Source organism: Piliocolobus tephrosceles, chromosome 20, assembly GCF_002776525.5.
Source record: "Piliocolobus tephrosceles isolate RC106 chromosome 20, ASM277652v3, whole genome shotgun sequence".
Classification (NCBI taxonomy): Eukaryota; Metazoa; Chordata; class Mammalia; order Primates; family Cercopithecidae; genus Piliocolobus; species Piliocolobus tephrosceles.
The window spans coordinates 3580914-3607689 of NC_045453.1; the positions used below are offsets into that span (position 1 = coordinate 3580914).

The 26776-nt window shown below is 41.9% G+C and overlaps 1 protein-coding gene across 2 annotated transcripts in view; it reads left to right on the forward strand.

The window, feature by feature from the left end:
* Positions 1 to 268: 268 nt before the first annotated feature.
* Positions 269 to 26776, forward strand: part of CSNK2A1 (casein kinase 2 alpha 1) — a 66944-nt gene continuing 40436 nt past the window's right edge. The window contains exons 1-2 of one of the 2 annotated variants that reach the window (XM_023220363.3): positions 299 to 417; positions 17237 to 17353. The gene's annotated coding sequence lies outside the window, so the exon portion shown is untranslated. Of the gene's footprint in view, positions 418 to 17236; positions 17354 to 26776 lie in introns of both variants that reach the window. The other variant, XM_023220362.3, reaches the window with a different exon arrangement.

Here is a 26776-nt window from a genome sequence, read left to right on the forward strand (position 1 = left end):
GCCATCTTAACTTGGATCAAACCAACTGTTCACCTAGTGGGAGGTTCGTGTTCTCTCCGTTGTCACTTGTTAACACTATTGAAATAAAATGCGCCTGACTATTGCAAGTCTCCTTATTCTGCCTTGCGTTGGGAATTCCTTCTATTTTGCACCCTAGGCCAGAACTGAATCCCTAAGGCTACAATAGGACAGCCCAGCATGGCCGCACTCAGCTAGATTCCTCTGGGGGCGGAGTCGGAAGCTGTCTCGCTCCGCCTCCTGGTCGGAGGGGGTTTCCGCTTCCGGCAGCCGCGGCTGCAGCCTCGCTCTGGTCCCTGCGGCTGGCGGCCGAGCCGTGTGTCTCCTCCTCCACCGCCGCCATATTGTCTGTGTGAGCAGAGGGGAGAGCGGCCACTGCTGCTGCCGCTTCCACCACAGGTACCTTGGGAGTCGCCAGGCGAGGTCGTTGGAGGGTGGGGTGGGCGCAGGATAGGGCAGTGGAGCGCGGCCGCCACTCACGCTTCCAGCAGACTCCCGAGCGGCCCGTCGCCTTCCCCTGCCCCCACCTTCACACATAAACCAACCGAGGCCCCTGCAGCCCATCTGGGAGGCCCAGGGCCACCCCCCAGGGCGGAGGGCGAGGTTTGGGGGCAGAGGCCGATGTGAGGGTGGGAATTGGCTGCCGGAGTCCAGCTTATTGCATAGGAAAGGGCCGGACTGGGTGGGGACTAGGGGACAACTTGGAGGAGGGGGTCGTCAGAGGGGGAAGGGAACTTGAGGGGTGGGGCCGCAGTGGGGTGCTGGGGGAGGGTGCGGAGGCAGTGGTGCCTGCTGGGTAGTGTGCGGTGAACCCTGCGGCGGAACTAGGCAGCTGGAGTAGGGGCCTTCTTAGGGTCCGTCTGGGCGGGGCTGAGCTTCCCACCTGCAGAGTGGGTGCGAGGTGGAGAGAACCCCAGGCGGAGTTGCTGGGGAGAAAGTGGGAAGGGACCAAGACGTGGGGCAGAACGTCTGGAGTTGGAGTTAAGGACTAGTTAGGAGCCTGAATAGAAAAAGAGGTATGGAGAGAAAGCTTGGCTAAGAGTATACATATGTTGGTGACCTTTTGAAAGAGTAGGACTTTTCAATTTTGTTTTTCGTTGTGTGTTTTTGCAGTGTTGGAACATTTCTAGATTAAGCAGGTGATGGGTGGAGCTTCTGTAGTTTGTTTTGGGGAAGCAAGAGTCAGGGTCAGGAGAAGTTGCATCTTGACTATTGCTTTGTGTGGAGGAAAGAGTTCTGAAAAGGAGATGGCAAATTATTTGGAAAGACTTGATTACTTTTCAGCTGTTTAAATCTACGAGAATGGGACATGAGGAGAGGAAATGAAAACTAAAAAGGGAGTCCGGGCGTGGTGGCTCACGCCTGTAATCCCAACACTTTGGGTGGCCGAAGCGGGTGGATCACGAGGTCAGGAGTTCGAGACCACCCTGACCAACACAGTGAAACCCCGTCTCTACTAAAAATACAAAAATCAGCCGGGCTTGGTGGCGGTCACCTGTAATTCCAGCTACTTAGGAGGCTGAGGCAGGAGAATCGCTTGAACCTGGGAGGCGGAGGTGGCAGTGAGCTGAGATTCGCTACTGCACGCCAGCCTGGGCGACAGAGCGAGACTCCGTCTCAAAAAAAAAAAAAAAAAGACAACTAAGAAGGGAAGATTTTTCCAAGAATTGGAGACTTCATGCCATCTAAGGAGTGCAGTATAGGCCCAGTGATTAAAAACCACACTGCCTAGGTTGTCAAATATCAGGGCCATTGCTACTTAGTTGTGTGACCTAAACTCTGTAAGCCTCAGTTTTCCCGTCTGTAAAAGGGGGATGATGGTATTTTCTAGCTTGTGAGTTTATGGAGAGGAGTAAATAAGACAATTTGTGTCAAGTGCTTACTACAGTGTCTGGCAGGTAGTAAGTGTAGTAAGTAGCTTTTACCTGTCACTGTAAAGGGACTAGCTGGTATATTGGGGGCTCTTCTGTTCTAGGTAAAATTTGTAGTCAAGAATTTGACTGTAAACAGGGCTTTAGAATATTATCTTTGTAGTTGTAGGTTTTTGTTGTAAGCATTTGGCTTTACTGGCTTGGTGAACCTCGGGCTGAAAGTCCAGTACCAATACTAGTTCTCCTCTGTGGTATTCTCAAAAGTTCACCTGCAGTCTTAGCAGGGCATGTTTTTGTCCTTCTGTGACTTTGAAATTTTTGGCTTTGGTTTGCTGTTGGGGGAGGGTGTATGACTTGAATGAAAGATTGGAAATTTGCTTAGATTGATTAATCAACTCATTACAAAGTTAGGTCCCCCTGAGGTGACTTTTCTTTAAAAACAAAACAATGCCTAGTTATGTACTTTTTTGTGGAATACTGAGAAGAGAAATACACATTTAAGGAGGAGCATGGGTTAGTTTCTAAGTAGTTATGGGTGAAGTGCCTTGCAGTTTGGGGATGAAACAGGTGGCAACTCCTTTTCCATACTGTGCATTTAGTTCCTTTGCCTACTCACTCATCCAGAGTGAGTCCTTGTTTTTACTATTGTTTCTGTCTCTGAACATAAATCTTTGTGTCACATAAGTAAAGACATATGCATGCATGTATGTATATATACTTTACTTCACATAAGTAAAATTTGTACACCTTTACTTCACACTCTTAAAGAAAGGAATGATTTTCTTTAGGAAGTGAGTTTAATCCCTTCCATAGGGGCCAGGCACGGTGGCTCATGCCTGTAATCCCAGCACTTTGGGAGGCCTAGGGGGGCGGATCACGAGGTCAGGAGATCGAGACCATCCTGGCTAACATGGTGAAACCCCATCTCTACTAAAAATACAAAAGATTAGCCGGGCATGGTGGCGGGTGCCTGTAGTCCCAGCTACTTGGGAGGCTGAGGCAGGAGAATGGCCTGAACCCGGGAGGCGGAGCTTGCAATGAGCTGAGATTACACAACTGCACTCCAGCCTGGGCGACATAGCAAGACTCCTTCTCAAAAAAAAAAAAAAAACCCTTCCATAGGAGTTGGATTTGTAGTAGGCAGAATTACATCTCCCTCTTTGCAAGTTGTCCATACCTTAATCCCCAGAATCTGTAACTACCCTATGTTACATGGCAAAAGGAACTTGGCAGGTGTAATTAAGGTTAAGAATCTTTTTTTTTTTTTATACTTTAAGTTCTAGGGTACATATGCATAACGTGCAGGTTTGTTACATATGTATACCTGTGCCATGTTGGTGAAGGTTAAGAATCTTAAAATAGAAAAATTATCCTGGATTTTCTGAGTGGGCCCAATCTAATCACATGAGTCCTTAAAAGCAGAGAACTTTCTCCAACTGGGGTCAGAGAAATGGGCAGAAAAGGAAATCAGAGAGATTTGAAGCTTGAGAAGGACACCATTTGCCTTTGCTAGAGAGGACCACATGAAAAGTTATCAGAAGGAATGTGGGCAGCCTTTAGTGGCAAAGACCAGTCCCTGGCTGACAACAAGCAAGAAATGGGGACCTCAGTCTTGTAACCAGAAGGAACCTGAATTTGGCCAACAACCTGATTGAGCTTGAAAGTGAATTTCCCAGAGTTTCCATCAAGGAATGCAACCTTGAGACACCTTGATTTTTTTGGCCTCATGAGACCCTAAGCAGAAGACCTCGCTAGCCAAGCCCACCCAACTTCTGACCTAAGTAACTGTGAGATAATAAATTTGTGTTATTTTTAGCCACTACATTTGTAGTAATTTGTTATAGCATCAGTAGAACACTAGTATAGATTTTGGTACCAGGAGTGGGGTACTATTACCTAAAAATGGAAGTGGCAGTAGATAAAGATTAGAATAATTTTAAGGGGCGTGATAGAAAAGGCCTAGAACACAGGAGGATCACTTGAGCCCAGGAAGTCAAAGCTGCAGGGAGTGGTAATGGCACCACTGCACTCCAACCTGGGTGGCAGAGTGAGACCCTGTCAAAAAAGAAAAAAGAAAAGGCCTAGGACAGACTTTTAATAGCAATATGGTTGTTAGTGACTCTGCTAATGAGGGCCCAGACAGAAGTGAGGTCTTTCTTACTGGAAACGGGCAGAAAGGGGACCCTTGTTACGTAGCAGCAACTAAGTTTAGCAGAATTTTATCCTATGGTTATATGGAAAGCCAAATTTGTAAGTGATGAACTTGTATATTTAGCTGAGATTTCCAAGCAAAGTATTAAATGTGCAGCCTGGTTTATTTGTGAATGTGAACTTTAATGGAGTGAACCCCTGTGGAATACTTCCACAGCCTGTCAGGTTCTTGAGAATTTTATGCCAACATAAACAATTCTCGTTTGGATTGAAAGAGACAGAAAGTAATAGGGCTGTTGGACCCCCAAAATTCTACTGATAGGAAGCAGGCTGATAAAACTACTCACATGTGAATGTGTTGCTTTTCATAAAAAAAGAAGGGTGACTCAGACGGAGATAGGAGAGCCCAGAGGGGTGGAGCTAAAAGCTGGAGAGGATTTTTTCCCAGGCTTTGAAGTGGAATGGAGATTCCCTAGATTTTGAAACTGCTTTGGACCCGTGGCTCTGTTTTCTTTTACATTTTGCCCATTTGAACTGGAATGTTTATAACTGTTATTCTATATCTGCCTCACAATAGTATGTTGGGAGCAGAGAACTTGTTTTCTTAGGAATTGTGCCCCAGGAGTTGGACTTACTGTTTTATCCCCAGAACCTCATCCACACCTGAATAGATGAATGAGATTTGAGACTTTTGAAATAAGCTTTAGATGGGAAACCTTTGGGACCTTTTGATGAGATGGATGTATTTTGCATTTGGGAGAGAGATGAATCCTTGGAAACCAGAAGGCAGACTGTTGTAAGCAGAATGGCTCCCCTATGATTTCCATACTATAAACCCTGGAACCTGAGTATGTTATGTAGATTTCATTAAAGTTAAGGATCTTAGGTAGATTATCTTGGATTTTCTGGGTGGGTTTATTCTACTCACATAAGCACTTCAAAGCAGAGAACTTTTTCTGGCTAGTGTCAGAGATGAGGCAGAAGGGGAAGTCCCAGATTTGAAGCATGAGAAGGATTTAGCCTGCCATTACTGGAGGGGACCAGATTGAAAGCATGAGAGGGGGAATGCAGGCAGCCTCTAGTAGGAAAGGCCAGTCCCAGCTGACAACCAGCAAGGAAGTAGGAACCTCAGTCCTACAGCTGCAGGGAACTAAATTCAGTCAATAGCTTGAATGAATGTGGAAGCAGATTTTCTCCAGAGTTTCCAGCAGGGAACTAGTCCACTGGATACCCTCATTTAGCCCTTGGGAGATCCAGTCAAGCCCGCTGACTTCTGTAAGGTAATCAATTTGTGTTGTTTTGTTTGTGATAATTTGTTACGACACAATGGAAAACAAATACAGGAGTTTTGCTGGTTTTATTTCAGAGTCTTTGGGATATTATTTTTTAGAGAACAAAGATAGCTAAGATTCTATAAAATGACTTAGTCCTGGAAGACTCCATGGAATAATGGTGTTGAGTGGAACCTGTACCTCTTTCTTGATGTTTGAATATTATTATTGTCCTTAGATGCAGTTTGAAGGGGCTTGATGACCAGCTTAGTGAAATGTAGTTTCTGAAGATCTAGGTAGGACATTGATAGGATTCCTGTAAATAGGTGGTTTTTCCATATTTTGGATAAATGACATAATTTCTTCACTAGTTTTTATTGGCTTAATAATGGTTTATATGACAGCCTTTTAAGGCTTATTTCATATTTTTTATAGGAGATGGAAATGGATGATATATTTTTGTGAATTTGTAACTATCTCTCTGTTCTCTCACACCTCCCACCCCACCCCACCCCAGCTCAGCTCAAAGTTGTAAGATCTTTTCTCCCTGACATTGTCTGTTGAGGTTGTTGAGTTTAAGAGTCAGATCTGGGAATCATCACTACAGAATGGAGTTTCTAGCTTTCAAGAAAAGTCTTTTGTTTTTGTTCTTTAACAGTATCCTATTGGTTGGATTCATAAAATATGGATTAACTAAATTTTAGTCAGAGGATGAAGGAAATGAGACCATTTCTTTTGAGTTATTACCTGAATAGAAAGATGATTACAAGATTAGCATTTCAGGGCATGAAAGACTTTAGAGATTATGTTTGACTTTGGGTTTAGAGTAAGGGAAATTGGGCCACATGAATGGTTAACTGATCTACTAAGATATCTCAGCCCTAGAGCTAGTCTAGAATCCTGGCCAGCCAGCAGAGTCATGACTTTCTAACTATGTTCCTTGAGTACCCTTTTCTACTGTTGGCCAGGCTTGGTGGCTCACACTTGTAATCCCATCTCTTTGAGAGGCCGGGGTAGGTGGATCACTTGAGGTCCGGAGTTCAAGGCCAGCCTGGCCAACATGGTAAAACCCCGTCTCTACTAAAATTAGCTGAGTGTGGTGGTGCGTGCCTGTGGTCCCAGCTGCTCAGGAGGCTGAGAATCACTTGAACCTGGGAGATGGAGGTTGATTGCAGTTTTGCCGAGATCATGCACTCCAGCCTAGGGGACAGAGTGAGACTCTGTCTCAAAAAAAAAAAAAAAAAAGATGTTAACTGTCTGTAATATTCAGCTGTATGATAGCTTTTGCATAAATATTTCAGTATGATTTGTACAAGTTAAGAAACTGAAAACCAGTGTGATTTGCCATTGAATTAGGTAAGGGCTTAGTATTTTAAGGTAATAAATAATGTGATACTTGATTTGAAATGAGAAACTGGATTTTGATCTGTCACAATTCATGGGTAACCTGGATAAGGTTTGTTTCGTGAGAGTATTAATGTGTTCTTATACCTAAATTTCTTTGAACTTCTGAGATGGATAATTTCGAAAGTAGCATGTCATTTAGTTTATAGAGAAATCTAGGCCAGCCAGCTTTTCAAATGAAGAAATTCCTCTAGGATTATTAAGGAAAAGTAGCTGCTGTCATTGTAACAAAGGATGTATTTTCATTGGGTTATAGACAATTGGTAGTTTTCTTACACTGAGTGCTCCCAGATGTACTTTTTTTTTTTTTTTTTTTTAACATGTAGAAGGCAAAGATTGAGTCTTTTAAAAAGTTTAAGGTGAAAGCACAGTATCATAAGATACTGCTAGGAGTGGCATTTTAACTGGTTTCTACAAATTCTTTCAGTCTTAGACATTAAAAAACCCTTCTTAGCAACAGTTGCTATGGTGGGCAAACTTCTTTACATTCATGGTGATAATGTTTTCTTGCATGGAAAATATTGTGTTATCTGAGGTGACAGTTTTAGGGTTAAATACCAAGGTACAAGTTAGGTTAATGTTTTATAATTTTTTATGTGTGACATCTTAAATGCTCTTATATTGGCTCCTCTTTTCTTTTTATACTTTCTTGCCTTGTGGGTTTTTCTGACAGGTTTTTATTAGCTGAAACATTTTAATTTGCTTGGAAAAGTGAACACTTGGAATTTTCCTGAAGTTATGACTAATGCTTTAATGGGCATTTCTCAGTTTAGCTATCTCATCAATGTTCTATAAATTTTAAGAAAGCTACCCTGTTTAAAATGAATGGATAAATTATTTTCCAAAAAATGGTATCATGTCATATCCAGAAGTACAAGATAGTCATTTTGGGTTATTGAATTCATAACCACTCAAAAGATGTTGTTCATTCAGCAGATCCTGAGTGCCTGCTACATTTCTGGCAGGTATTGTGCTGAAGATCTCCAAACTGTCACTGCCCTCCAAGCTTAAAATTGAGTGACATTTTCTAATAATAGGCATATCATAGCACAACTTAGTGTCTTTTGGAGGTGTTTTCTTATGATAACTCCTATTTGCTTTGTATCTTAGGTATAGTTTCTGAAACAGCTACAGAAATGAGAAGGGGGTAGAATAGAGAATTAATTGAGATTGCTGGTAGGGAGGGGAAGGCAGCCGGATAGTGGGAAAGAACTCCCACTTTGAGTTTGGGGAAGTTTACTTAACTTCTTGAAGTCTGAGAGTTCTTGTCTCTACAGTTGGGATAACAACTACCCTGGGCAACTTACTGACCTTCAGTTTCTTCATCTGTAACATGGGAATTAGTAGTACCTACCTCAGGATTTTTGTGAGGATTAATAACTAGAGTACTAGCTAGTATTATCATCTCAGGATTACTGAGGATTAAAGGAGAAAATTTATAAAATGTCTGGCATATAGGTGCCCAACATTAGTTCTTTCCCTTCCCTTTCAGAGAAAACAATGTGTTTATTGCCAGTGCTGTCATTCTTCATTCTTTTATTTTCATTTTCAGCTGCCAAGAGTTCTTATTTTTTTAATGAGACTTTTGACCTGTACTTCCTGTTTCTAATGTAGCCTGTTGGGTGGGTGAGGTATGAATTGCTGCCTAGGGGTGGATCAGTATGTAACTCACGCCCAGTGTAGATTACCTCAATTACTCGTATACAGTGTCTATTAGCTAGTCTTGGTGAGTCTAGGGTTCTTTTACTTATAGATAGAGAAGGTAATCTTCCTATTTCAGACACAGGAAAAGGTCTACCTTTGCTCACCTATAGACCTGTGAATATAGATCAGAGGTCTTATTCCCAGTGGTTCTTTTATGACAGTTTGGGAATTACTTGAATAGTGTGTATTAGGGATGTGTTTGGAGAAGGCCACCTCCCTGCATTAACATCTTCTCTGTGTCTTGTTCTCTCAGGTAATCCACTAACTTGGCTTTCTTGTTTGCTTTGTGTCATTAAGTGATAAACTGTAGGCAGACCAGGAACTTGTATTTATTAGCACTTTAAAACTTTTTTTCTTTTTCTTTTTTTTGAGATGGAGTCTCGCTCCGTTGCCCAAGCTGGAGTGCAGTAGCGCAATCTCTGCCTCCTGGGTTCAAGTGGTTCTCCTCTGTCAGCCTCCCAAGTAACTGGGATTACAGGCGTTTGCCAACCTAACCGGTTAATTTTTGTATTTTTATTAGAGGTGGGGTTTTGCCATGTTGGCCACGCTGGTCTCGAAATCCTGACCTCAGGTAATCTACCCACCTCAGCCTCCCAGAGTGCTGGGGTTACAGGCATGAGCCACTGGCCAGTGTTTTGTGTATTCATGATTATATAGAATGGCTACAAATGGCCATCTGCTTTGGAGTTGTCTACCTTTTGTAAAAAAATGAAAATAGGCCGGGTGCAGTGGCTCATACCTGTAATCCCAGCACTTTGGGAGGCCGAGGCAGGCAGACTGGTCTGAGGTCGGGAGTTCGAGACCAGCCTGACCAACATGGAGAAACCCCATCTCTACTAAAAATACAAAATTAGCCAGGCGTGGTGGCGCATGCCTGTAACCCCAGCTACTACGGAGGCCAAGGCAGGAGAATCACTTGAACGTGGGAGGTGGAGATTGCAGTGAGCCGAAATTGCGCCATTGCACTCCAGCCTGGGCAATAAGAGCGAAACTCTGTCTCAAAAAAAAAAAATGAAAATAGACTATTGCCTAGCAATTAAAAGTATTCAAACATGTATTTTGCTACATAATTTATTGTGAGAAGGTTGTCAGTGGTAAATAAAATGTTTTCATTATTTGCTTCTATTTGCCTGTCTTCCTGACCAGTTCATTTTTCCTTCCAGTGAAGCTCTCTTGACCTAGGGTTTTCTTTGTGGGTAGTTTTTAAATTTTTTTGTAGAGACAGTGTCTCACCATGTTGCCCAGGCTGATCTCAAACTCCTGGGCTCAAGCAGTCCTCTTGCCTTAGCCTCCCGAAGTGCTGAGATTACAGTCATGAGCCACCGCACTGGTCTGAAGAATTTTTTTTTTTTTTTTTTTGGGAGACAGCGTCTCACTCTGTTGCCAGGCTGGAGTGCAGTGGCACAACCTTAGATCACTGCAACCTCCACCTCCCGGGTTCAAGCAGTTTTCCTGCCTCAGCCTTCCAAGTAGCTGGGACTACAGGCACACACCGCCATGCCTGGCTAATTTTTTTTTTTTTTTTGTATTTTAGTAGAGATGGGGTTTCACCATGTTGCCAAGGCTGGTCTCAAACACCTGAGCTCAGGCAGTCCACCCATTTCTGCCTCCCAGAGTGCTGGGATTCCAGGCATGAGCCTCTGCACCCGGCCTGGTCTGAAGAATTTTTAAACACCACAGCTAAGGACCTGAGCATTCATCTGCAGCTACCTATATGCTCTTGTTACATACAGTTGTTATCCTAGTGGGTTTTTCACGGCTATCTTTTATGACTGTTTTTGGAAAACATCACATTGACCTTCATACATATTCAAAACTTTAGGCTTTGTTGCATCTGGAGCCCAACGCTGAGGCCCACAGATGTCACCAGCCCCCAGCCAGCATGGTGGGGCATGTCTCAGTTGTCTTCCTTTCTCCCTTCAGCAGCCACACAGAAAAGCTTTTCCGTCATTTAAAATCTGATTTTTATACAATTTGTGGCCTGGTGGCCAGCCTATTCAGGTAAGAAAATAATGAAGAACCCTGACTATTGAAACTCAGTGTCCCACCCCCGCCTTGCCTCCAAATTTAAAGCGGTTCATTTTATTATAGTATTTTGGATAGGCTGTAATAAATCAGTTTGGAGAATTAAGGAAATACTATTAAATTTAGTGAAAAAAACCTATTTGGGCTTTGAATTCTAAACAGATCTGGCTTCCACCACTTAGTAATCCTGTTGTTTTTGGCAGATTATTTAACCTCTGAGTTTGTTTATTTCTAAAATCAGAATATGCATCTGATACTGTGTTTGGTTTATAAGAGGTATTCAAATGGTAGCAGCAGTTATTAAATTCATAAATGCTGAATTTTTCTTTAGATTACTGTATATCCCAAATGAAGTTTTCCATCTTTTGGTTCCAGAGGGTTATAGCCAGTGGAGTAAAGTTTCACATTGTGACTATTCTGCTTGTGTGGCATGGTAAAAACGTATATAGATGATGACTTCTGTCCATTTGTTATATTCCATATTATAGGAGACAGTACTCGAGTTCAAATTTCTCTTAGGTGTTTGGGGTAGAACTGTTAATCCAAATCAAACTGCTTGGATTTTCTTCTAATACCTCCCTTCATTGGAAGATCTTACACTGTTGCTATGTCACTTATGTCACATTGACACTCAGATCCCTTTTCTGGGTTGAAGGTGGAGAAATGTAATTCACACAAAAGGCCCAAATGCTAATATTTTATGTTTTACTGTACTTCCTGGTTTGTTTTATGGAAGTGATACTTACGTGTATTGCTTTAATTTTTTTGTATGTATGTATGTATTTATTTTGAGACAGAGTCTCGCTGTGTCACGCAGGCTGGAGTGCAGTGGCACAATCTCAGCTCACTGCAACCTCTGCTTCCTGGGTTCAAGTGATGATGCTCCTGCTTCAGCCTCCCAAGTAGCTGGGACTACAGGTGTGCGCCACCACACCTGGCTAATTTTTGTATTTTTAGTAGAGATGGGGTTGTGCCATATTGGCCAGACTGGTCTTGAACTCCTGACCTCAGGTGATCCACCCGCCTTGGCCTCCCAAAGTGCTGGGTTTATAGGCGTGAGCCACTGCACCTGGCCTGTGTGCGTTGTTTTTAAAAACAAAAATGTTGTATGTTTTGTAAGTAGGAATAAAAGCAGAAGGCCCCCAGGGGCATGTTAGGATTTATAATCTCCTAAAGTTAAATATCCTGCAAGTTTACACAAGGAGTAACTTAATGAATTACCAAGTATTACTGAGAATATTTGTGTTCCAAATTCAGAGCCTTAATCAAACCAGAAAAAAACATTCTGTTGGGTTTGAACAGGTAGTTTTCTTATTCATTATGTACTTAGAACCTTGGGACTTGAAGGTCAGAGAGTCAAGGGAACTGCCAAGGAGTTAGTTGCTAGATTTTTTTTTTTTTGTTTTTTTTGAGCTATATATATTTCCCCACTTGAAAAAACAAAAACACTACTACTTATTTGGCATTAGTATGATAGGTGAGAGAGAATGTTGTTGGCCATGGTTACCACCTTAAATTGACATGGGAAAACATAAATCAATATGAAGTGGAGGAAAAAAACAGTAACTTCATTTAATCATACATTTTTACCATTAACATGTTTTCTTTTGGCTTATCCTTCTGAGCTAAGGTAAGGAGGCTTGGTTTGTCTTTGTTGTTTTTGTTTTTTTGTGTCAGTGACCTCCAAATAGATGATCTTCCAGATGAAATGGTTGCCTGTTAGTGCATCTGGACTGTAATTGAAAGCTGCAAAAGATGATTGCGTATCTCTTGAAATAAGGGGAATTGTGAAATCGTTTTCTCAACCTGCTGCATGGATTTTGACTCTTCAGGTTGTGATCTCCACAAGTTATTTAAACTAGAATTTCTCAACCAGTGTATTGTGTCAGGGTGTGTTACAGATGTGTTGAGATACTGGTCCCCTCACACCTCTGGCCATTCATGCAGAATATGGCTTGGATACAGCATCCAAACCAGTGACCTCAGATCCAGAGCAGTCTTGATCATTTACCCCATTGTGCCATACAAATATTATTTTATTTCTGTCTTGACTTTTAAAAAGACTGGGCCAGGCGTGGTGGCTCACACCTGTAATCCTAGTACTTTTTGAGGCTGAGGCGGGTGGATCACAGGGTTAGGAGTTCGAGACTATCCTGGCCAACATGGTGAAACCCTGTCTCTACTAAAATACAAAAAAAAAAAAATTAGCCAGGCGTGGTGGTGCTTGCCTGTAGTCCAGCTACTCAGCAGACTGAGGCAGGGGAATCGCTTGAACCCGGGAAGTGGAGGTTGCAGTGAGCCGAGGTAGTGCCACTGCACTCCAGGCCTGGTGACAGAGCGAGACTCCGTCTCAAAAAAAAAAAAAAAAAAAAAGGTAAAGTTAAAAAAAAAAACTGGGAGCACTAATTAAGAAAGCTCAGTAATTGGATATCTTAACAGTTTTAAGATTCAAGGGGGTAAGCAATCTTAAAATAATCTTGGCTTTAAGTTTTTAAAGCCATTTTAAGGTAACTCTCTGACCCCCAAGTAATTCTCTTTGGACATGTGATTCAAAGGGTATGCTTTAAAATACAAGACTGTAAATGATTTAAGGTTGGACAGTAGTGAAGAAATTCAGTTCTTATTTTGTAAGCAATAATGTGAGGCAGAAGTAAAGTTCCCTTTTGTAAAACTGTTATCTCTACCTGACTAACTCTGAATGCCACTGTATTTTTTCTGAGGCTGACATTTTGTTAATCATTCATCAAGCTTGGGTCTCATACTCTGAAGCCTGGAATACATTGTCGTCTTGTCTTCCTTCAGGAAAGAATGGCATATACTTAGTTTGAGCAGTTTAATTTTTTAATATTTATGTAAATCACCAAGTTAGCCTTCTTAGATGAGTTTCTGTTTGTCTAACTCAGGAATTATTAATTTTGCTGAAGTTTACAGATTTCCTGAGCCTGTCATAATTTTTTTCTTCAAAAAAAGTATGTGTACATGCTACTCTATATGCATTTACCAGATAGTTCATGGCCACTGATGTCATTGTTGAACTGCATTTTCAGTTCCATAATTTTTGTAGTCTAAATAAGAGTTTCCCCTGTCTTATTATTTGTTTATAAATTTATGTATTTAGTATAGACCAGGGATTGATAGCTCAAATGCCTTCAGGAGTCGAGCCAGTAAGGTAAAGGAAGAGTTGTCCAGGTTTACGTGTGGTATCTCCATTGGGTGCCAGTTGTTAGACAGTCACAGCTTAGCATACCCTGGTGGTTTTTATCAGTGCAGGAAGGAAGAACTGTTGTTACCAGACAGAGAGACCTACCTACCCTCCCTCCTCCTTTATTTCTTTTAAGAAATAGAAAGTTAATTTTTTTTTTAGTGTTGGTAACTGTTACTTTGAAAAATATTAATTATGAACAATGTTAATACATAATTCAACTTAATACCTTTTTTTTTTTTTGAGATGGAATTTCGCCGTTGTCGCCCAGACTGAAGTGCAATGGCGCAAGGGTTCTTTCTGTAACTTCCACCTCCCAGATTCAAGTGATTCTCCTGTCTCAGGCTCCCAAGTAGCTGGGATTACAGGTGCCCACCGCCACCACCACACCTGGCTAATTTTGTATTTTTAGTAGAGATGGGGTTTCACCATGTTGGCCAAGGCTGTCACGAACTCCTGACCTCAGGTGATCCGCCTGCCTCGGCCTCCCAAACTGGTGGGATTACAGGTGTGAGCCACTATGCCTAGCCCCTGATTCACTTTGTAAAAACAGTGTGAAGGCCGGGCACTGTGGCTTATGCTGTAGTCCCAACACTTTGGAAGGCTGAGATGGGATAATCGCTTGAATCCAGGAGTTCAAGACCAGCCTGGGCAACATGGCAAAACCCCGTCTCTACTAAAAATGCAGAAAATTAGCTGGGCGTGGTGGCACACACCCATAGTCTCAGCTACTTGGAAGGCTCAGGTAGGAGGATCACTTAAGCTCAGGAGTGTGAGGCTGCAGTGAAATGAGCTATGATCATGCCACTTGCACTCCAGCCTGGGTGACAGAGCGAGGTCCTGACTCTAACAAAAAAAAAAAAAAGGAAAAAAAAGTGAAAAACTTGTACACAAATGCACCTAGCAACATTGTTCATAGTAGCCAAAAAGTGGAGACAGTCCAAATATCTGTCAATCAATGAATGGATAACCAAAATGTGCTATATTTATACAGTGAATTCAGCCACAAAAGGAAATTAACTACTGATAATTGCAACAATGTGGATAACCTTGTAGACATTTTGCTAAGTGAAAGAGGCCACATATTGCATGATTCCATTTATGTGAAATGTCCATAATAGGCAAATACATGGAGACAGAAAGCAGATTTTTGGTTGCCAGAGGATTGTAGGAAGAGGCTGTCAGGAGTTACTCCTCTGAGGTGCTGGGTTTCTTTTTGGGGCGATGACGTGTTCTGGAATCAGTTAGTAGTGATGGTTCCACAACATTGTGAATATACTAAAACACACCATTTTAGGGTACTAATTGTACCCTAAAATGATGAGTTTTATGTTACATGGATTTTATCTCAATTTTTAAAAAGTAATATGTGAGCCAGATAGGAGATATACACACAGAGTAGTCCTGTTCCCAGCCATCTGTGGGAAATAATATTCCAGGATCCCCAGTGGATTCCTGAAACCACAGATAATACCAAACCTGATTATCATCAAGTTGGAACACAGTTTTCTGTTCATGTCTTCCACCCACAAATTTAATGCCTTTTCCTTCTTAACTAAGCATTTATCACATACTGCAGTTATAACTTTTGCAGTTTGAGGTACGACAGCAAAACAAATGTGAATTTATTTTTCCCTCTTCACATTATCACTGATAGAAGATTTGTTCTTACTATAGATCTTAGCAATTTCCGCATACAATTTTTTTTCCATATTAAGTCAAGAATTTTCACCTTTTTACTTAAAGGAAGCACTTTACAGCTTCACATTGGCATTTCCAGATTCTCAGCATCGCTACTCTTGCACTTTGGGGAATTTCTTTTTTTTTTTTTTTTTTTTTGAGACGGAGTCTCGCTATCACCCAGGCTGGAGTGCAGTGGCCGGATCTCAGCTCACCACAAGCTCCGCCTCCCAGGTTCATGCCATTCTCCTGCCTCAGCCTCCGGAGTAGCTGGGACTACAGGCGCCCGCCACGTCGCCCGGCTAGTTTTTTTGTATTTTTTAGTAGAGACGGGGTTTCACCGTGTTAGCCAGGATGGTCTCGATCTCCTGACCTCGTGATCCACCCGTCTCGGCCTCCCAAAGTGCTGGGATTACAGGCTTGAGCCACCGCGCCCGGCCACTTTGGGGAATTTCTTAAGTAAAATAAGGGTAACTTGAAGATAAGCACTGCAATACTGCAACATTCAAGTAACCAAGAAGGCTACCAAGTGACTAATGAGCAGGTGGCATATACAGCTGGACAAAGGGATGATTCACATCCAGGGCGGGATGGTACTAGATGGTGCAAGATTTCATCACATTACTCAGAACCATGTACAATTTAAAACATGGCTGGGTGCAATGGCTCATGCCTGTAATCCCAGCACTTTGGGAGGATTGCTTGAGCTCAGGAGTTCAAGACCAGCCCGGACAACATAGTGAGAAACCTTCTTTACAAAAAAAAAAAAAAAAAAAAAGCCGGGAGTGGTGGTGTATGCCCGTGGTCCCAACTACAAGGGAGGCAGAGATGGGAGGTAGAGGCTGCTACAGTGAGCCACGGTTGCACCACTGCACTCCAGCCTGGGTGACTGAGTGAAGCCCCATCTCTAAAAACAGACAAAAATAAAACTTACAAATTGTTTATTTCTGGAATTTTCCATTTAATATTTTCAGACTGCAGTTGACTGCGGGTAACTGAAACCATGGGTATGGGGGTTGGCTGTGTTTGTGGTCCCAGTTTACAGTCCCTTGCTGTAGAACAGAATAATAGGCTGTGAATCTAGACAAATGTTTTCCAATCACTGTCTCTGACATTGGGAAGGTTATGCAGTTTTGCCTTCTGTAAAATGAGAAAGACATTACTTAGGTCATGGACTTGCTGGTTTAACAGTAATAAATCTGGCTGGGCATGGTGTCTCATGCCTATAATCCCAGCATCTTGGGAGGCCAAGGTAGGAGGATTGCTTGAGCTTAGGACTTCCAGACCAGCCTGGGTAGCATAACAAAACCTCATCTCAGCAAAAAAGAAAAAAGAAAAAGAGAAAGAAAAAAATTTAATTAGCAGGGGACAGTAGTGTATGCCTATGGTCCCAGCTACTAAAGAAGCTGAGGGAGGAGGATTGCTTGAGCCTGGGAGGTCAAGGCTGCAGTGAGCTATGATCGTACCATTGCCTTCCAGCCTGGGTAACAGAGCAAGACCCTGTCACACACACAAAAAAGATAAATCCCAAGAATCGGTGACTGACATAGGCATTCACATAATATCTTCAGAATTGAAAGGCAACCAGTTTTACTGCCCTTGCTTCCAGCCTATTCTATTTTTGTCACTTTTAGGACAACCTACCTTTTTAACTGTTGGTTATTGATCACCTACAGAGATGATGGTTGTCTCATATGTAACCTACCTTCATGGCAGTGAAGAAGGGAGTGGGAGAAGGGTGAGAATCCTTATATTCTGCAGTTTTCTCACTTTAATCAGGTGGGTTAAATCACATACCCAACATCAGATGTAGGTGGTAGTGGTTCTAGTGTACTTATTCTTCTGCAACCTCCTGATGTCTTTTAAATCCAAGATCCATTCAGTAACGGAGTGCTGAACTGTTTTTGTAGCTCTGTCAAGGCTTGTCAAGCAGTGTGCTCATCACATGGTAAATCATGCAGCCTGGAACCTCATAAAAGCTCCAAGAAACGTCATTCACCCATACTGACTAGTTTCACATCTCTTTGGTAAGTGATAGTAGGAAACCTTTTTACCCTGGTTTAAAAAGGATGGATGCAATGACATTTATAGGCAAGACTGAGGAGCATTTTAAAAATCAACGACAGGCCGGGCACAGTGGCTCATGCCTGTAACCCTAGTGCTTTGGGAGGCTGAAGCGGTTGGATCACCTGAGTTCAGGAGTTTGAGACCAGCCTGGGCAATGGGGGTGAAACACAGGGCATACACCAAGAGAAATAAATCAAAGTCCAAGTACTTGAATTCATAATCTGAGGAGAGAGGTGTATGTAAACAAAATACATTCAGTGTGACAATGTCAGAGAGTATATGGGGTTGCTTTGGCCCTGTAGAAGAGGTACTTGGCTCATTTTGGAGAGAGATGGGAATGCTTCATAGAGGATGTAAAGTTTGCTGATTCTTGAAGGGCGAGTAGGATTTCTCTTAGCAAGCAGTATTGGAAGGCATAATCAATGTGTAAAAGCAGAGAGAACTGGAGAGGAGTGGGAAGCAAGTTCAGTCAGTTTAAACAAATGTTTTGAAAAAATGTTAAGCTGTGCAGTACAAAGACATTAGGATAGAACAGGTTGAAACAATACTGATTGAATTTATTGGTTATGGGACCATTTATGGTTTTCATTTTTTTGTGTCAGTTTTTGTTTTTTCTTCCTGAGAATCAGACTGGCATCTTGTATCAGTTTTGATAAATTATTTTTCTTCTGGTAATTTCAAGTTTATGGGCAAAAGTTGTTCATGATATTGTCTTATCTTTTTACCATCTGTAGGATCTGTAGTGATGTATCATTTCCATTCATTATACTGGACGTTTACCCTAATTCATCCCTCACTGCCTCATTTCCATTCTTGATATTGGACATTTATCCTAATTCTCCCTCCCTCCCTCTTTCTCTCTGTCTTTCTTTCTTTTTTTGAGATAGAGTCTCACTCTGTCGCCAGACTGGAGTGCAGTGGTGCCATCTCAGCTCACTGCAATCTCCACCTCCCAGGTTCATGCCATTCTCCTGCCTCAGCCTCCCGAGTAGCTGGGACTACAGGCGCCCGCCAGCATGCCCAGCTAATTTTTGTATTTTTAGTAGAGACAGGGTTTCACCCTATTAGCCAGGATGGTCTCGATCTCCTGACCTTGTGATCCACCTGCCTCGGCCTCCCAAAGTGCTGGGATTACAGGTGTGAGCCACTGCGCCCAGCTGATTTTTTTAATTTTTATTTTTGTAGAGGCAAGGTCTTGCCATGTTGCCCAGGCTGGTCTCGAACTCCTAGGTTCAAGTGATCCACTCACCTCAGCCTCCCAAAGTGCTGGGATTACAGGCATGAGCAACTGCGCCTGGCCTAAGTTTATACATTTCTAAGTCCTGCTTTAATTGTATCCCACATGTTTTGAAGTATTGGATTTTTATGAACAAACTATCTGTAGCCTATGTTTTATTTTATTTAAAATTATTTAAAGTTTATTGATTGATTGATTTTGAGGCAGAGTCTCTGTCAGCCAGGTTGGAGTGCTGCACGGGTGATCATAACTCACTGAAACCTTGAACTCCTGGGTTCACATGATCTCCTTCTTCAGCCTTCTGAGTAGCTAGGATCACAGGTGGGTGCACCATACTTAACTAGCTTTTAAATTTTTCTGTAGAGATGGTAGTCTTGCTGTGTTGCCCAGGCAGGTCACGAACTCAGCCTCAAGCCATCTTTCCTCTTCAGTCTCCCAAAGTGCAGGGATCCCTGAGCTCTGCCCAGCTCTTAATTTCTAATTGATATATAATCGTACATATTTATGGGATATATTGTGATGTATTGTGATGTTTCCAATGCATGTATACATCGTGTGTATATATCCCATGTTTTAAATGTATCACTTATTTATTTATTTATTTATTTATTTTGTGATGGGGTCTCTGTCACCCACACTGGAGTGCTCACTGCAACCTCCACCTCCTGGGTTCAAGTAGTTCTCCAGCCTCAGCCTCCCGAGTAGCTGGGATTATAGGCACCTGCCGCCACACCCAGCTAAGTTTTGTGTTTTGTTGTTGTTGTTGTTGTTGTTGTTTTTAAGTAGAGATGAGGTTTCGCTATATTGACCAGGCTGATCTCAAACTCCTGACCTCAAGTGATCCACCCACCTTGGCCTCCCAAAGTGCTGGGATTACAGATGTGAGCTACCACACCTGACCTAGATGTATCTCTTTTACTTATTTGTTTATTAATTTTTTTTTTTTTTTTTTTTACGAGAAGGAGTCTCACTCTATCTCCCAGGCTGTAGTGCAATGGTGCTATCTCGCTACAACCTTCACCTCCCTGGTTCAAGCGATTCCCTGCCTCAGCCTCTAAGAGTAGCTGGGACTACAGGCATGCACCACCACACTCAGCTCATTTTTATCTTTTTAGTAGAGATGGGTTGCACTGTTTTGGCCAGGGTGGTCTTGAGCTCCTGACCTCAGGTGATCTGCCCACCTTGGCCTCCCGAAGTGCTGGGATTACAGGCGTGAGCGGCCGTGCCCAGCCTAGGTGTATCTCTTTTAGATAGCGTATGATAGAATTTTTTTCCTTTTTAAAAATTTTCTTTTTCAAATTAATATATAGTAAAATTGACTCCTTTTTGTGTATATTGTTTTATGAATTTTAATATATACATAGATTCAAGTAACTACCATCACAACTGGGACATAGAACAGTTATATCACCTTCTGCATGTTACCCTTGGTAACATACCCAGCCTTCCACCCCTAATCTCTAGCAACCACTGTTTCTGTTCGGAGTGAGTACAGTTTTTTTTTTTTTTTTTGAGACAGAGTCTCGCTCTGTCACCCAGGCTGGAGTGCATTGGCGCGTCGGCTCACTGCAAGCTCCACCTCCCGTGTTCATGCCATTCTCCTGCCTCAGCCTCCCGAGTAGCTGGGACTACTACAGGCGCCTGCCACCATGCCCAGCTAATTTTTTGTATTTTTAGTAGAGACTGGATTTCACCATGTTAACTAGGATGGTCTTGATCTCCTGACCTAGTGATCTGTCCGCTTCAGCCTCCCAAAGTGCTGGGATTACAGGTGTGAGCCACCGTGCCCAGCCTCACTAGTTTTATTTTTTCATGAATGTTCATATAAATGAAATCAAACATTATGTAATATTTTGAGGCTGGCTTATTTCATTCAGCATACTGCCTCTGAGATTCATCAAATTTATTATGTGTGTAAATGGTTAGTTCCTTTTTATTAGTAGTAGTCCGTTTCTGGATAGATTATAGTTATTTTTATCCATTCACTCCTTGAAGGACATTTTGGTTTTCATTCTTTGGTGATTATGAATAGAGCTGCTGTGAACATAACATTATAGGCTTTTGTGGACATAAGTTTTCATTTTTCTAGGGTAGATAACTTTGAGTTGGATTGCTGGGTCATATGAAAAATGTACATTTAACTTCTTTGTAAAGAAGTTGCCAAACTTTTCTAGAATGGCTGTACAGTACTATTTTGCATTCACACTAGCAATGTATGAGTTTCAGTTTTTCCTCATATTCTCTAGCATCTCATCCTCTTTAGCATTTCAAGTTAAATATTGGCAGTATTTAACTTGTAACGTTGAAAATTTTAGATTTACCAAAGTTACAGATAGAATCTCCATATATGCTTCCCTCAGTATCTCCTTATGTTCACATCTTGCCATAGCGGTGATATGTCATCAACACTAAGAAATTGGTTCAGGCGTGGTGGCTCACACCTGTTATCCCAGTAACTCTGGAGGCTGTGGTAGGGAGGATTGCTTGAGGCCAGGAGTTTGAGAACAACCTGGGCAACATGGCAAGACCCCATCTCTACAAAAAATTAAAGTTAGGTGGGCATGGTGACATGTGCCTGTAGTGCTAGCTACTTAGGAGGCTGAGGCAGGAGGATCGCTTGAGCCCATGAGTTCGAGGCTGCTGTGAACTGGGAGAGCTAGGATCACACCATTGGACTCCTGCCTGGGTGACAGAGCTAGGATCACACCATTGGACTCCTGCCTGGGTGACAAAGTGAGACCCCATCTCTAAAAAAAAATAATAATAATAATAAAATATAAATAATAAAATAATTGAGAAATTAACATCGGTATAATAGTATTAACTCAACTACAAGCTTTATTTGGATTTTACCAGTTATGTCCTTTTTCTGTTCAAGAAGCCAGTCCAGGATACCACATTAATTTAGTCATCATGTCTCCTTAGCATCCTCCAGTCTGTGAAGCTTCTTAGTCTGTCTTTAATTTTCGTTACTTGGAAACTTTTGAAGAAGACTGGTGATGTATTTTATAGAATGTCCTTCAATACAGGTTTGATATTTTCTCAAGATTAAATTGTGGTTATGGATTTTTGAGAAGACTACCACAGAGGTGAAGTGCCCTTCTCATCACATTGTATCAGGGGCATAGCACTAGTGATACTTCAGTAAAGTCTGCCAGGTTTTTCTACTGTAGAGTTGCTATTTCTCCGTTTCCAAGCCCATTGGACTTAGGAATGTCCTTGTGATTAATAGGCATGGAAAGGGAGAAATTTAGGCTCTCTTTCCATGCTTATTTCCTTTTCTAAAAGGAGGAAAATTGAGCTCCACCTCCTCAAGAATCTAGTGCCTGATGATAACAGATCATCAGGCGTTAGAGTCTCATAAGGAGCACAAAACCTAGATCCCTCACATGCGCAATTCACAGTAGGATTCTCCTATGAGAATCTAATATTACTGATCGAACAGAAGGCAGAGCTCAGGCAGTAATGCGAGTGACTCCCACTGCTCACCTCCTGCTGTGCAGCCTGGTTCCTAACAGGCCACAAACTGGTACAGGCCCATGGACCGGAGATTGGGGACCCCTGATATAAATGGAAGTATACAATATGTAGGCTTTTGTTTCTGGCTTCCTCACTAAGATTCACCATGTTGTTCAGGTGTAGCAGCTCACATCTGCAATCCTGCCACTTTGGGAGGCTGAAGCCAAAGGATAGCTTGAGGCCAGGCGTTTGAGACCAGCCTGGGCAGCAAAGCGAGACCCTGTCTCTACTAAAAAAAGAAAAACGATTCACCCATTTTGTTGCACGAATCAGTAATCTGTTCCTTTTCATTGCTAAGCATCCCATGGCAAACCATTTGTTTATTCAGGTAACTGTTGGACACCTTGTTTGTTTCTATTTTTTCACAGTTATGAGTAAAGCTGCCTTAAATGTTTGTGTGTAGGTTTATGTGTAGATACAGGTTTCCATTTCTCTTGAGTAAATACCTAGGAGTGGGAATGCTGGTTGTATAGTTAAGTACATGCTTAACTCAATAAGAAACTGCCAAACTGTTTTCCAAAACCATTTTGCTTTCCCACTAGGAATGAATTAGTTACTGTTACTCTTCATCCACACCAGCTTTTGGTATAGTCAGTTTTGTTTTCTGTTTTTTTCAAGTTTAGCCATTGTAATAGATCTGTAGTGGTAGTGGTATGATTTAATTTCATTTTCTCTGCTGTCTGGAAGTGTTGTGTATCTTTTCACATACTTATCTGTATATCTTCTTTTGTGGTGTGTATGTTGACGTCTTTTGCCCATTTTTAAATTGTTTTCTTATTGTTGAGTTTTTTATATGTTACAGATACAAGTTCTTTATTCAGATTTGTGATTTGCAAGTACGTTCTTCTTGTGTCTGGCTTATTTTCTAAATAGTGACTTTCACGGAGCAGAAATATTTTAATGTTGATGAAGTTCGGTTTATGAATTTTACAGCCCATGTCTTTAATGTCATGTCTTCAAACTCTGCCTAACCCCTGGATGCAAGAAGATTTGATAATTTTACATTTATATGTTGTTTGTTTTCCCAGAGGTAGAGTCTTGCCTTGTCACCCAGGCTGGGATTATACAGTCATGAGCTACCACATCTGGCCCAAGTTTTATGTTTATATCTATGATTCATTATGGATTATCATTTATATAAAGTGTGAGATTTAGATTGAAGTTTATGATTTTTTGCATACTGATCTCCAAGTCTTCCAAAACAATTTATAGAAAACATTATTAGCTGGGCGCGGTGGCTCAAGCCTGTAATCCCAGCACTTTGGGAGGCCGAGACGGGCGGATCACGAGGTCAGGAGATCGAGACCATCCTGGCTAACACAGTGAAACCCCGTCTCTACTAAAAAATACAAAATAACTAGCCAGGCGAGGTGGTGGGCGCCTGTAGTCCCAGCTACTCGGGAGGCTGAGGCAGGAGAATGGCGTGAACCCGGGAGGCAGAGCTTGCAGTGAGCTGAGATCCGGCCACTGCACTCCAGCCCGGGCGACAGAGTGAGACTCCGTCTCAAAAAAAAAAAAAAAAATACAATAAAATAAAACATTATTATGCCTGTAATCCCAGCACTTTGGGAGGCCAAAGTGGGTGGGTCAGTTGAGCTCAGAAATTTGAGACCAGGCCGGGCTTGGTGGCTCCTGCCTGTAATCTCAGCACTTTGGGAGGCCCAGACAGGCAGATCATGAGGTCAGGAGATCGAGACCGTCTTGACTAACATGGTGAAACCCTGTCTCTACCAAAAATACAAAAAATTAACCAGGCGTGGTAGTGGACGCCTGTAGTCCCAGCTACTCGAGAGGCTGAGGCAGAAGAATGGTGAGAACCCGGGAGGTGGAGCTTGCAGTGAGCCGAGATCGCGCCACTGCACTCTAGCCTGGGCGACAGAGCGAGACTCCGTCTCAAAAAAAAAAAAAAAAAAAGGAAAATTGAGACCAGCCTGGGCAATATGGTAAAACCTTGTCTCTACTAAAAATACAAAAATTAGCAGGGCATGGTGACACACACCTGTGGTCGTAGCTACTTGGGAGGCTGAGGCAGGAGAATCACTTGCACCCAGTAAGCAAAAGTTGCAGTGAGCTGAGATCACGCCCCTGCACTCCAACCTGGACACCAGAGGCAGACCCTGGTGTTTGAAAAAAAAACAAATATATATCTCTCCTTTCTCCATTGAACTGCCTTTGTACCTTTGTCAAAAATTAATTGGCCTTATTTGTGTGAGTGTATTTCTGTACTCTTTATTCTGTTCCCTTGATCTATGTTTTATCCTTTTGCCAATACACTGTTTTGACAACTATAGCCTTGTAATAAGTTTAAAATCAGATAGCATAATTCTTCCAGCTTTATGATTTTTTAGAATTGTTTGGATTATTCTGGTTCATTTGGATTTCTTTTTTAATTTGGTCTGACATGATGGTCTTTGTCTTTTACCTGGATAATTTATTCCACTTATATTTGATATAGTTATATTCCAATTTAACTTTTTTTCCCTATGTTTCTTATGTTCTAGATTTTTTTCTTCTCCCTTCTTAACATTCTTTTGGATTCTTTTTATGATTTTACTTTTCCCCCTTTCTGGTTTGGAAATACATGTTATTTTTATTCTGTAATTAGTTGTCGTCATACATGTTGTGACTTGCAGCTATAACTTTCCAAAGCCTGGTATTGTAATTTTATCTTTTTTTCATATAATAAAAGAACTTTAGAAAGAATACTTTGAAATCTCCTCAATACACTGTGTTTTTATTGTTATGTCTTCTGTTTTTTAAAGCTCCTAAAGGTATTGTTATTCTTTTGTATAATCAATGTTTGTTTGGAGCTGTCTGTAAATGTTCCTCTTTTTTGCTCTTTATTTTCTCTTTCAACTCAGACCTTCCAAAATGGGATTATTTTTCTTCTTTCTTTAGAGACATTTGCTTGATAACAGAATTTTAATTTGGCAGCTATTTTTTTCAGCACACTGCAGGTATTAAACTATCTTGGCTTCGTTGTTGGTTTTGAAAAATCAGCAGCTGTTCTGATGTTGCTCTTTGAATATAATCTGCCTTTTTCTGTACTTGCTTTTTAGGTTTATCTTTGTCTTTAGTTTTTTGGTTTTGTTTGAGACAAGGTCTTGCTGTTTTGCCCAGGCTGGCCTCCAACTCCTGGGCACAAGCAGTCCTCCTGCATCAGCCTCCCAAATAGCTGGGGCTACAGGCCTGTGCCATTGCACCCAACTAATCTTTGTTTTTTCCTGCTATTTTGTGATGATATGTTTGGTTTTGGATTTCTTTTTATTGATCTTGTTTGGACATTGTTTGCTTCTGGAATTTGATTGTGTCTAATTGCTTCTAGGATATTTTCAACTATCTTCAGTTACTGCCTTTATCCCATTCTCTCCTTTTCTGCTAGTACCAATTAAAAGTATATCAAACTGGCTGGGCGCGGTGGCTCACACCTGTAATCACAGCACCTTGGGAGGCCAAGATGGGCGGGTCACTTGAGGTCAGAAGTTCAAGACCAGCCTAGCCAACATGGCAAAACCCCCTCTCTACTAAAAATACAAAAATTAGCTGGGCGTGGTTGCATGCACCTACAGTCCCAGCTACTCTGGAGGCTGAAGCAGGAGAATCACTTGAACCTGGGAGGCAGAGGTTGCAGTGAACTGAGATCATGCCGCTGCACTCCAGCCTTGGCAGCAGAACAAGACTTTGTCGCAAAAAAAAAAAAAAAAAAAAAAAAAGTATATTAAACGATTTCACTATATTTTTCCTCTTTTTTTTTTTGAGATCTGCTAGGACATTGTATTTAAAAATAGATATTTGGCTGGGCGTGGTGGCTCATGCCTGTAATCCCAGCACTTTGGGAGGCCGAGGCGGGCAGATCACAAGGTCAGGAGATCGGGACCATCCTGGCTAACATGGTGAAACCCCGTCTCTAATTAAAAAAAAAATACAAAAAATTAGCCGGGCATGGTGGCGGGTACCTGTAGCGGAGGCTGAGGCAGGAGAATGGCATGAACCTGGGAGGTGGAGCTTGCAGTTGAGCTGAGATCAGGCCACTGTACTCCATCCTGGGTGACAGAGCGAGACTCTATCTCAAAAAAATAAAAAATAAATAAGTAAATAAAAAATAAAAATAGATATTTGTAGTAATCATTTGAGGCCCACAGTAAGGTACTTTTCTCCATGGAGAGCTTGCTTATATCAGGTATGCAGGGGCGCTAATCCAGAGACCACCTTAAAACAAGCTTAAGATATGATACTCCCTCCAGTAGGGCTTTAATTCCTCCCTGGATCTTCCACTCCCCAACCACTCTCACTGTTAGGATGTATCCCTCTGAAGTCCCAACTTATGAAGAGGGCCTCCTATTAGACTTTTTATCTTGTGAGAGCCCTGGGCTTTGGTTTATGTGAGAACAAAATTCTAATTTTCAGGATCAACAAAGGCTTTCTGGGCTTCCTTGCTTGCTTGTATCTCTGGGTTTGCATTTTCTATTTCCTTTTGGCTATAATTACTTCTCTGTTTTATTTAAAGTTGAGTGGGCCAGGCATGGTGACACATGCCTGTAGCCTCAGTTACTTGGGAGGCTGAGGTGGGAGGATTACTTGAGCCTAGGAATTCAAGGTGGCAGTGAGCAATGATTGTGCCACTTCA